Source organism: Acomys russatus, chromosome 31 (assembly GCF_903995435.1).
Source record: "Acomys russatus chromosome 31, mAcoRus1.1, whole genome shotgun sequence".
In the NCBI taxonomy this organism is placed as follows: domain Eukaryota; kingdom Metazoa; phylum Chordata; class Mammalia; order Rodentia; family Muridae; genus Acomys; species Acomys russatus.
Genome location: NC_067167.1, coordinates 38457312 through 38468388, shown reverse-complemented (window position 1 = coordinate 38468388; position 11077 = coordinate 38457312). Strand labels below are relative to the sequence as shown.

The 11077-nt window shown below is 39.7% G+C and overlaps 1 pseudogene; it reads left to right on the top strand.

The window, feature by feature from the left end:
• The first annotated feature begins 1388 nt into the window (after positions 1-1388).
• Positions 1389-1501, top strand: LOC127183849 (uncharacterized; annotated as a pseudogene).
• The last annotated feature ends 9576 nt before the right edge of the window (positions 1502-11077 follow it).

The following is an 11077-nucleotide window of genomic DNA, read 5'->3' as shown; positions in this document are numbered from 1 at the left end:
ATTGACTCAGATATTAGCAATGACTTGCTTGCCTGTGGTATCCCGTATGCCTGTGTATTACATACAGACCTCCAACCTCAGGGAATCCAATTAACTATGCAGCACCTACATTCAAGAATCCACCTTTATGTTTATTCAGAGACCACAATTACCACAAATATATCCTAAATCTGTGGTCAACCATGGTAGGGTTAGTAAAGTGGGGATACCCTTGAAACACTTCAGCCTTCCTTGACGACTAATTTTGGCTCAAGCACTTCTTAATCCCATTGCCAAGAGTCCTCTGGACTGTACATTTGTCTACGACCCTTGCGTGTCCCCTCCTTGCCTCTTTCTTATTAGAGGTCAAAACTATTGAAGCCTGCAAGCTGCCCTACCTACATTGCTCACTCCTTCACTGATTTCTCTTGCATGGATATTTTTTCTAATACACTTTTAAACTACCAAATTGCCATTTGCTTTTGGAAAACTCAGATCGATACACTCTTTATGTTAAGACTAACACTTTCTCAAATTACACATCCTTCCAGAGTGTGCTTATTGAGTAATAAGATTTATTATTCTAGAATTATTAATTTTCATTAGTTTATAAAGCCAAAAAAATGGTGCTTGGGAGACTGACCTTAAATTTCTCAAGCTGCAGCTCAATGGCTTCATAGTCAGCTGTGGTGCTTATTTAGCAGGTCTCAGAACTGCTAAACTGAGTTGTTGTTAAGAATGGACCTCACAACCCAAATTTTTAACTTACTCTAATTTTCATTATTCATTTTGGAGAGTCAATAAACAAGTTCACAAAGAACTAAAATTTGGCAGAAACAAAAATAATCAAAAGTATTTAACTGATTAAAGTAAGGATCCAGTTTAACAGAAACGTGGATTCTAGTACCAACACATCGTTTACAAAGTTACTGTGTTATACCCCAAGAGTCATGAAGCGGAGGAAGTTTCTATCCTCATGGTACGTGATTAATTAAGTAATGAGAGCTTGTGAGAAGTATGCTTTATGTCGTTCATACACACCAGAACTGCTATTACCTTGGAAAATCTGACAGAGTGCTCTGGCCAGTTTTAAAGTTTTAAGATGGTGGCCATCACTTAAACAGTAATGGCAGAAAAATGATCATGTTACCCTGAGCCTCTTAAAAACTTCACAGCTAAAGATACGGTATAAACAGCTTGAAAATGACAGCTGGGAGAGTATTTTGGGATATAGTCTTTTGAGTGATTAGTTGATGTTTATTTTGAACATAGAAAATACTGAAGCTATGCAAATTTTGATCTAGTTATGGAGAATTTAGTAACTAAATTAAAAAATTTAAAAACACATTGCTAGTCAATACTATAAAACCAAATGATGACTTCGTTAACTTGTTAAAAATAGAATGTATTTTTTAATAAAAGGGACAAAAGGGTAGTATTCTCCTTGACCAGGATAGAAGATGTATTTGAGCATAATAACATGTATATGTCACCCTTTCGTGGCAACTAAATACTGTTTATTTGTTCTTATTCTTATTCTTTTATTATAAGGTAAACATAGATTCTAAAATAAAGGGAATTTTGACAATTTATGAAATGGCTCATTCAAATAAAAGACAGATGGAGAACAGGTTAAAAATCTTGCTTTGCAAATAGGAGGACCTCCAGCATACACGTAAAGAGCTGAATGTGTCTGTTTGCATCAATAATCTCAGCACTGGGAGGCAGAGACAGGAGAATCCCTATGCTCTATCCAATCAGTGAGTTATAGTTCAGTGAGAGATCTTGTCCTAAAAGGTGAGATGGAGAATGATACAGGAAAATATATAACATAGACCTCTTGCTTCCACACATGCATGCACATGTGTGCATATATGCACATGCATATACTACACAGCAAAAAAAAAATTAAATAAAAATAAATAAGACCAAACACATTCTTTGAAATAAGACCAAAGGACTGAGTTCCGATTGACACTTGATTGGGAACATTAAAAAGAAGTAAAAAATCTAGCACAAAAAAATGAAAACAAATGTGTACATTGAATAAGTACAGAGGTAAAGGATGACGGGTAAACCATAGTTGAGACAGAAGTTAACATTTCACAGCCAACACCAGAGCAGCTTGTAACTCTACATATTTCTCAGCTGTCTTTTTTTTTCAGCATTTAAAAGAATGGCAAAAGAGACTTGGGGTCCTAGGGTTAGGGTTAGTACTCCTGGGGGGGCTACCGTTCTCTGAGAAGAAGGCAAAGAGTGGCTGTGCAGAGGAGAGCAGCAGGGTTTGACTCGGAGGAGAGGAGCGAGGGGGCCAGGATCAGGCTGTAACGTGATAAAAGAAAGGAAGGAAGGAAGGAAGGAAGGAAGGAAGGAAGAGGCTTGAAAAAGCATTAAGTGCATAAGGAGGGAGGAATCAAAAGACAATGTATTATTCCCAAAGCATAATCTTTCCTTACCGAGAATGTATTTCTTCCCATGGCTAACATGGGGCACTTAAAGAAAGGGATTTAAATCATAGTTCTGGGGTTTACTTTGGTCTTTATGTCTAGGACTGGTAGGTAGGTTTTTGTTACTGTTTTAATCACTTCCCATACTAGGTATGGTTGGCAGCTGCGATGAGAGTATGCAGAGGTGGTGGGCTAGTGCAGGACAATTTTATTCGTGTGAGAAAAGGCATTTGTGGGTTTAGAAAATGCTAATTACCGCATAAAGTTATTGCAATAACAGCAGCTGGAGTAGCTTGTCATGTTACCAGACATTTTAAATTGCTCTTTGTTAATAATCCTCTTGTCCCATTCAATTTCGTCATAAATAACCGCAGAATGGATAGATTCAAGCTGCATTTAAACTTGATGGTTTTATTTTCCACAACCGTGGTTTAAATGTTAGCCACCATCAACAGCATAGATAGTTCTAAATGTACACATTGCAATCTTCCTTTCCTTATCCACCTTGAACAACGTCCTGAGGCTTAGAAGGCATTTGTAAATACTTGTGCTTTCTGAATTGAAAAACCTAGGTAAAATAATGTTTTCATGGGTCTGGAGAAAATGTAGCTCAGCGGTAGAACACTTGCCTGGCATGTGTGAAAGGTCCTAGGCTTAATTGTATCAGTTGAATAAATAAAAAATAACTCTTTTGTATAATAGAAATTGATATGTTTTTAAATATGTTAACTTGTAAGACTGTATTCTTGGTGCTCTTGCAAATTGTCTCTACCTGATCCTACCAGGATAACTAATTCAGCAGCTGTAACTTGGTTCTGAGAGCAGAGTGAGAATCAACACAGATCAAGAATGTCAGGAAAAACTTTTCTGACCTGAGAAGACACTGAGTTCTCTTTGTAAGTGAACGTCTCTCTCCACTTTTTGCTTTCCTGGCAACATGGAGGTTCTAGCTCTAGATTGGAAACAAGCATTGAGATTTAATTTAAATTATTTCCCTTGTCTTTCTAAACATATTGTGACTCGGAACACTGAAAGTTGTAAGGAACAATTTACCAAAATAGGTTTCATTTTTTAGCATAGCTATGATTTTTAAATGTAAAGCCATTGGCAGGAAGAAAATATTTTATTCAACACGTTATCATTCAGCCAAATCTAAATCTTATACTATGTATAGAGTTACATTTAAAGTAACCTTTTTAGAACTAAATAAGGTTGACTAATTACTAGGAAATAAAGAGGTAAATTTGCCTTTCAAATTCATAAAACAGGAGTCGTATAATAAAAAATTTGCTAACTCGATTCCCAAATATATTCTCCAACTTCCTTTGAAGCAGAACAACATTGCTGCATGTCCAATAAATAAACACCCTTTGTGTGCAATCTAGTCATCCTGAGGTTCTTTGCACCCATATGGTGTCTTCTATTGGCTTATTAAAACAGAATTGAAATCAGGTGTCAGTTCTTCTCCCGTGAATTGCAGTCTTACTGCTTTCTCACTGAACCTTGTTTTGTCTTTGTAATACCATTTACTTGCAATGTGTAGGGGTTTTAATTTCTAATATTAATCTTAAATATGAATATTTTCTCTGCAGCTTATAATTATAGTGCTATTGTATATTAATAAATTTCAACATGTCCCATTTTATTCCTTCTTAAAGCATTGCAGGTTTTGAATTCCTTCCTTGCCACACTGCTGCATTAGAGTTGTTACTTCACTGCAACTGATAGAAATTGCAGCACCAGCAGAGTCTGGATACTAGACAAAAGGTACAGAAGTCACTAAGTAAATTTCTTCCTTATTGGAAGCTGACGAGTAGAGATGTGTGTGTTTCACATGTGTGATGTTCTGTTACTTTCCCCGAAGACATTGAATAACTATTGTAATTAATCTCTACATAAGAGCACTAGTTTGTTGTTTGTGTTATATTTGTGTTTTTCATAGTCACTCTGTTTGGAAGAACATAATTTCTGTGGAAGGGTATGTTTCCATGGGTTCTGAATCTCCAAAGGAAAGTAGCAATGTTTCACATACAATCCTGACACAGACAAATATAAAAGAGCAGGTATAATTCCCACCCATACCCATTTGAATTATGAATACTGGTGCTTGTTTTCCATTCAAGGAAAACTGATCACACATGTGAGAACCATTTTTAATTGTTTCTATTTTCCTTCTTCCTTTTTATTTTTTTTCCTTCCTTCATTCCTTTTTAGTAGACTGAATGAGTTTTAAAGGAGAAAAATATTTTTATTTGTATTACATATTTTCTTTATTAGAAGTTGTTTCCAAATTTAAAATATAACTATTAAGAGTATAGAAAAACTATGCGACTGAATTTTTTTTAATTTCCTAAGTAAAATATTAACTTATTTAGGAATAAATTTAAATTATGTAAAATAAAATAGTTCACACTTTCAAAGGAATGCTTAGAAAAAATTGCAGAATTTTAAAAGATTTCTTTCCTTCATTTACTCTACTATGAATTGTTAAAGCTTGCTCCAGAGAACCAGCTTTCGTAAGACATTTATACTTACATTATATGGAATTTGACATATTTGGTTGAATATTTACATTGGTTTAACTTTTAATTTAGAGTTTTGCCCCCAAAACAAGTTGTAAAAATCAAGTAAGTTTTTAAAGATTCAGCTTAATATTCCTATGAGATTTAATTTAAAATCTAGTATTAAAATCAGTGATACTAAAGAGCAATTTCATTCTGACATCATAAAATAAACTGAACTTTATTTTTGAAGATTTATTTAACAACAACATATTTAGAATCATTTTATTTTGCCAGCGCTGATATAGTGAGTAACAGTTTTCACAACAAAGATACGTCGGTTTCACAGTAGTCCCAAACTTCTAAATTCACGGTGCTGATGTAATACAGTTGTACATTATTTTACTTAATATAAGCCCAATAAGACATAAAATAAAAACTGGGTTTTAACTTTTCAAGACGCCTCCATTTCATTTTATAGTAGAATATTCCATACATAAAAACACAAATAACACTTAGAACTCTGCACACCATGCTGCTTCCATTTCTGCATCCCTGATGGTTGGACTCAAAGTGATCTACTACATCCTGGCATCTTTGCCATCTAAATACTCACTGGGAAGATTTCAGAAGTGAATTTTGGATAAAGTAATTAATATGACTCAGGAATTCACCTTCTTCCTTAAATACAACTCACTTTCTTATTCAGACCTGTACCTTTGAAAATTGGAGTTAATATTAATACAAATAGAAACAATTGTTCTTTATGTAAGGCATTATTTTTGTTTTAACGTCCTTTAAAAATAAGTAAACGCCTTGTGCATGCTATCTTTATTCTAATTAAAATATTTTTTAATAAAATTTCAGTTATGGACAAAACTGATAAAAATTATTTTCTATCCAGCTACCTGGTAGAAAGATTTTTGCCCTGAAAATTTATAATTATGCGTTTTCCTAAAAAAAAAAAAAAAAAAAAAAAAAAAAAAAAAAAAAAAAAAAAAAAAAACCTGGGGAGAGAAAGGACACAGAAATACAACCAACAGAATCCACAGTTAGCTTCAAACAACGACTATGGAATAGAAGGCGACCATTCCAGAAGCGCTCAAAATAAAAATCGGGTAGCCTTTCCAGTCGGAGAATATGATGGAAGCTTTTAAATTCCACAGATTAAATGCTCCTAAGAGCTTAATGCTTTCCAGGGCTTACAGAAACTGTTTACCATCTGGCTTCTGTAACCAGTGTGCTATTTCTCTGGGATCAGCAGAGGGCGCCCTAGCATTGTTGACACCAGATACCTCTTGGCTCCCTGCGTGAGTATCTTATTCACCGCAGGAAATATGCTATTTCTCAGAAGGGTTGTCCATGGATTGTCTCAACGGGTCAAGCTAGTCCTAAATTATGAGAAGCTCTAGTTTCAGACCAGTAGATCAAAGCTGTGATTGCCGAAGGACTCCCCTGTTCCTCTGCAGCAAAGCTCCCCTAATTGTCCACCTGGGTCGTTCTGCGGGGAAACTGCTGAGCACGGAATTTCATAGTTTAAAAAAAAAAAAAAATTGTAATGGACATTAAGTTGGATGATTATTTTTTTAAAAAATTGAAAATAAATAGTTTTAAAAGTATAGAAACATATGACTCAATAACCACAGTGGGTTTATTCTTGGTATCCAGACGACTAAATGATCTATTCCCTTGCTTTTTAATTCTTTCCTTTACACATTTCATTTCTATTTATAAAATATATTTTTTAACTGATTAAGCTTCCTGAAGCCAGAGTTTAGGACTGTTGAAAGCAAATAGGACTAGGATGGGGAGCATTAGTGTGTTCTTATTATGGAATATGAATTACAACAGTGCAAACAGGACCAGTTTTGAAGCTTTAGACCCATTTTTCTCTGAGTACCTGTGGCAACCCGCAGTGCGTCAAACCCATTTTCATTTCTGGTGATTGTTTTTCGTCGAGGAGCATAAGGTAGCTTGCTAACTCCTTCCCACCACCTTGTGTAAAATCAATACAAACCTAAAACTTGTGGGGGGAAAAGTCCTAATTTACAGAGTTCTAAAAATCAGAAGACAAATCAAATCCACTTTTTAGGATGGAGAGATAAGTTAGACTGCCAAGGGCATTGTTTCTAACCTCTTTTATTTCCTGAATCAGTGGCTACATTTCCATCATTTAGGTATAAAAGAATAGATATTATAAAGGAATATATTATCCATATATGGCCCATTTCTAGGCCTAGATAAAAATCACTGCCATTCTATCTCTTGTACAACCTGATTTAGTTTACCTATGACTGATGTTTGACAGAATTTATTTTATTTTATTTTATTGGTTTTTCAAGACAGGGTTTCTCTGTGTAATAGAATTGGCTGTCCTGGAACTCTCTTTGTAGACCAGGCTGGCCTTGAACTCACAAGAGACCTACCTGTCTCTGCCTCCCAAGTGCTGGGATTGAAGGCATGTGCCACCATGCCCAGAATTTGACAGAATTTATTATATGAGTCTATAAACAAATTCAAATATAGGACATTTTCTTTCCATAGCCTAGGCTGGATACAAATCAATTTGTTGCATATTTCTTTCCATTGCAAATAGGACTAGCTATAAAACAATATTTTATTGCTTATATTACAAACCTCTCCATACTAAAGTTAGGATGCTGGGAATCTTAAATATATGTTGAATGCACTAATTCAGACATATTTGACCCACAAGTCCTAAGGCAAATCTTAATTATATGGGATTTGGTAAACTGCCCTGCCTCTGTAGCTCTGGTCCAAGAAAGCTGGATAGGAGAGGACTCCGCAGTCTGTTTTCCTCTGCAGCGTGGGATTCAGGCGTCCTGTGCCTACAGTGCTTCCTGTGAGAGGTGATGCTACTGCCTCCTAACACCAGCACCCCATCACCCTGTGGGCTTTGATCTCAGAACTGACTTCGGAGGGCAGCTCTGCAGAAAGGCCTGCTGAGAGCCTAGGCAGTGGTTACAAGCTACTGTACTCCCACCTGCCCTGGCTACTAAGTCAATCCCACTCTTATCCTTTTTAATATGTCTTGAGGCACAGTCTGGGATCCTTTGAGCGGTACCTTAGGTGACCACACCTGGTTAAGACCTTCAACTGAGAACCTTGAGTTTCTGTTTTCAGGGTGAAACAAAACAAAACAAAATTTCATTCTATTCAATCTCGTTCTATCAGATTTTTGTCAAATGCCTCGGGTTTCAGGCCCGACTGTCAAACTGACTGTCAAAACGGAGTGGCTAGTTTCAGCAAAAATACTATTTAGCTATTTACAGTCTTTCCATATTTCAATTTTTTTATTTGTAAATTACCTAATATCTGGCTTTTTAGGTAGGGAAGAAGCACCGATTCTATTGCCTTGCTTGTAGAATTACGGAAGAAGGAGGGGAGAGAGGGAAGGAGCAGGAGGAGGGGGGGGGGAGGGCCCGGTCAGCACCAAGGACAGCGCAAAGCGAGGAGGGCGCGGCCACTTTGGGACACCCTTCTGCGGAGTCTCCTTTGTTCCCAGGCCAGGCGGGCCACAGCTGAACAAAGACTTCCGGCGAGGCCCTTTCTCAGCAGAAGAATTTTTTAGGCTCCAAGGTTATGGAGTGGTCCTACCTTAAGCAAGTCTACCTAACGGTCTTCCAAATAAATTAATTCATCAAGTCTTAGGGTTTCTGGCTTGGATTTGGATATTGAGACTTTGCCTTAGGCCTTTCAAAGCCTGACAAGGCTGCCACGAGAATGGGTAGAGAACGGGAGAAATGAAGGACCTTGGGGTGGGGGTCCTATTCTCACAGATAATTGGATCGTTTGAGGTTTCTTGTGCAGTGTGGTCTGGGGGTTATTTAATACCTCTCTCATCCATTTTGTTTTCCCAATTCGTCCCAGGATTGCGGACAACCTCAATCTGCTTTTGAAAAGGCCAGCGCTTTCTGAATGTCAACTCTCTAGACCATTTGCACCAATGGGAGCTACTGATCTCCTGACAGCTGTCAATGAAACCTCTAATATTCCCTTTGGGGATATGCATACGGAGTTCCCGGATTCTCGCTGAAAGCATATGACTCTCATTCTAAAGATTCTAAATCAACGCAAGGGTTACTAATGCCGCTCAGGATGGGTGATGGGTTCGTTCTAGAAGCCTGCAGTTGTTTCCTCCTAACCCTTCCTGACCCCAAGTCTCTCTGATGTCCTTCAAGTGCAGTCGTAGGCTCCGCTCTTGGAGGCTCCGCTCTTGGCATTCACCGCGTGCCTTAATTGTATGACATTAAATCAAGGTCCGCTGTGAACACGGAGGGCAGAGTCTCTGATCTTGATCCAGAAGCAACTGACTCGCTGAAACTACTACACGTTCCTCTCTGCCCTTCGCCCTGCCTTGGAGTTCCAGGCTTGGAGTCGCTACCTCCAGAGTGGTAACTCAGAAGCAGCACTGTCATCTCATCTTTCCCCCTGCCACATCTGCCACAGTTTCCATTAATTAGTCTGCGTGGTGAAAGAGTAGAGGGTGCATGAATCTGCGAGCACTTATTCATACATCTACATGCATTTACAGCGCGCCTAAAATCCATACATACGTCTGTAAATTTAGTTTTCAAATGATGGCACGGATCAAAGTTAATCATACCTCTGGTACAGATGTAATCTCGTAATGGTGTTAGATTACTAAAGGCAATTAACTTAGTTCGTTCACCCTGAACTCCTTCTTAAGTCATTTGTGAGGAAAGACAAGTCTTTAAAGGACCGCTGCGCCATGCGTGTTCTGAGGCAGAAACCTTTGTCAACCGTCTCCTGCTTTCAGAGAAGAAATCTAGCAGGTAAAAGCGCATATAAACATGCATGTTTATATGTCCTACAAACACACAGATGTGCCTTTGATACCCTGATTTTGGTTGGGAAATTTTGGGGAAATATGAGAATCCCAGGGCGCGCTGGGTCATCCTTCTTTGTATTGAGGAAACATTAACTCAACAGCACCTGTCGAGTCCCGGGAGAGCTGTGGCCCATCTGGTCTGGCTATGATTTTACTGCAGAAAGAAAAGGCTGCTTGCTTGGGCTTCCTCCGGCCCAGGAGAGCAGAGACCGGGTCGGAGCCTGCTCTGGGCGTAGATTAAGGGCAGCGCAGCTGATGCGCAGTCTGACTGCGGCAAGAGGCGGAGGGAGGGCGAGCTGGAAAGAAGAGTGAGGGGAGTTGACCTCTACGGGCGGAGCCCTCTGGACAGTGGGCCGGAGGCGATGGGCAGCGGCTCTTTTCACAGCATCCCTTTCGGCTGGGTAGGCCAGGGGGAAGGACGGGCTCCCGCTCACTCGGAAGAAGCCAAAGAGCTCAAGAGCAGGTTTTGTGCGGAGAGACCCCAGAGCGCGCTCCCCTGAAAAACAGAATCAAAGCGCAGAATTAGAGCAGGAGGCGGAGGGGGGGGGAGGCTGGAGAGGAGGGAAAGGAGGAGGGAGGAAGCACTCAAGGGAGCCGAGGTGACCGGCAGACCATACTTTGAGAATTGAGCCCCGAGAGCCCCTGCCGTGTTCCGGTCGACAAGGGAGCCCCGACCTCAGTCCCGACGTCGGAAGCTGGGAGGGTGCAGTCAGGAACAGAGAAGTGGTTTCCCGAAATGGAGTCTTGAAAGCGAGTCCCCTGTGCAGTCTCAGCAATTCGCGCATCCCGCTCGCCCTTACCCGTCTAACCCCTCCCTCAGACCACATGCCAGAACCGCAGTCTCCAATTTCCACCCCTTCTTGGTTTAGGATCCTTCAAGCTGCAAGACTGGAGAGTCCCCGCAAGAAAATCGAAACGATCGATGAAATAAAGAATTACATATAGACATGGCCCTAGAAATTCGAAGGAGAAAGAGCTGCTAGCTCTGCTCAAACCTGCAGAGGACCAAAGCGTTTTCAGGCGCTGCTCCTTGTGCTCTCAGAGGAAAGAGGAGGCTGAGCGGCTTCCGTGGTAATAAGGTGCTTTAGGGTGGGCGGTGGGGGCAGGGAGGAAGTGGATCGCAGCGGTCCGGTCTTTCCCCCTCGCTTGCTGATCCAGAATTAGGGATTAATGGCTCGCTCCAGCCAAACAAATAAGGCATCTGCCTTCAGCACAAGAGGATTACACGGGGTGCTGACGTCACCAGTCAGACAGATGTTGGCTCCCAAAGTCCTGAA